This window comes from Cicer arietinum, chromosome 5 (genome assembly GCF_000331145.2).
Source record: "Cicer arietinum cultivar CDC Frontier isolate Library 1 chromosome 5, Cicar.CDCFrontier_v2.0, whole genome shotgun sequence".
Classification (NCBI taxonomy): domain Eukaryota; kingdom Viridiplantae; phylum Streptophyta; class Magnoliopsida; order Fabales; family Fabaceae; genus Cicer; species Cicer arietinum.
This window is the reverse complement of record NC_021164.2, coordinates 6,858,170-6,860,106: the sequence shown is the minus strand read 5'-3', so window position 1 is coordinate 6,860,106 and position 1,937 is coordinate 6,858,170.

Sequence of the window (1,937 nt, the reverse complement as noted above, 5' to 3'; positions counted from 1 at the left end):
CTTTATGTAACTGCCCAAGAGATTGTTGCAACCAGCAAATCAATAAAATATAAGTAAATAAATTACATGTCTACTTAAAAATGATATCATGCATAATCCAATTGCATACTTAATTAACTATGTCTATACCTAATATATATTAAAAAAAATGCCACCTAATTAAACTCCACAACAATAGGAAGGACAGAAAAACTCAAAACTCAAAAAACTACAATACGTAATAAACATATCAAAAGGAGCTTAACACCAAAAGGAATCTCAATTATCTGATTATTAAAATGATTTGTCCCTCATGTAGGCATTTCAATTGATAATACAATTCCAACAACTTCATAGATAGAGTCCCAAGAGTTCAAAAGAGTCCACATAATTAAACAATAATTAAGCACGAACTTCCACGTCCGGTGGAGATTTCTCCGTCGACCTTAAATTCCATTTAACACAAATTTTGTGGGCATGGGTATGCTAACATCGATTAGGATTTTTTAATTTATTTTTTTATATATAAATATTAATATATTAGTAGTTAAATTAATTTTCTTAAATTTGAATACATGATTTATTTCTTATGATTTGTTTGACATCTCTTAACTTATCAACTGAACTATCTTCGCAAGATAGTTATTAAATAACAATTATTATATTACACAATTGTTGATCTAGACATTATAATATCAAATTATTGAAAAAAAAGCAAAAAATTGAAAGAGTAAAGAATCATTTTTTTTATATCAAAATCACTTTCGACTTTGAAAGTGTTGGACGCATGGTCTCAACTGAAGTAACAATGTCGATTTACAAGAAAGGGGGATTTGAATTGTAAATGGACCTTTTAAAAATTCCTGTTGAAACTTAAGAAAAATACTCAAGATTGATCTTGGTTATAAAAACAGAAAACGGAGAACGTTCTTGGTTTTTGATGTAAAACAAAGAACATTCCTTGATTAGCTTAAAACAGAAAATCAGTTTATGTTTTATCTTGGTTAGTCAATTCAGTATGATAAATAAAGAGATAGGATAGAAAATACCACTCAAGAATTTTATCCTGGTTCAGCCAACGTGGGTTACGTCCAGTCCTCACACTGTGAGATTTTCCACTATGTGTTTAAAAACAAAGTACCTTCTTGATCTTACAACACCTAGTCTAGATCAACCTTGATCTATTTCAATCTCTATTACTTTCCATCCAGAAAGCAATAACAAAACCTATCTAACCTTGATAGAATGTAATCTTAAACAAACTATGAAGAAACTCTTATAGTTTGAGTTTTTACAATTTGATTGTTTTGACAAAATCTGAGATTTCTCAACTCTTGTTTGAGAATTGATTCTTTACAAAGGATCTAATGATAATTGCGCAAACTAATATATGAATATTGTTGAGACAAAATCTCAATTTAATGTTTTGATGAAAACAAACAAAAAGTTAATTAAGAATTCTAATTATGATTCTAAGTGTTTTGATATTTAACATGTGCATTTGAGTGTGTTAAAACAAGATAGGAATCAAACATCACAAATCAGATCAAAGAAAGCAGTTCTGGAAAATGCAGATTGATCTTGAAGCAATTCTGGAAAAACGCAGATTGATCTTGAAGCAGTTCTGGAAAACGCAGATTGATCTTGAAGCAGTTCTGGAAAACAAAGATCAATCCTGGAAACAATATTCATCCTATACTCTCATATAATCAACAAAAGATCCATCCAAGTCATATATGTTCCAGAATTTGAAGAATCAAATGTATGCTTCAATAAAGGCATATCACAAAGATCATTCTTCCTATAAAGCAAATGCAAGTACAAGACTACAAGTAGCAAAGTACACTACTGATTTGAACTATTATAAAGCCTGTGCACATAACAGAAAAGCATGTACTCAAGGCTGACATACTGACACAAATCACAGAGTTCAAGTCCAGTTCATCACAAACCAGAAG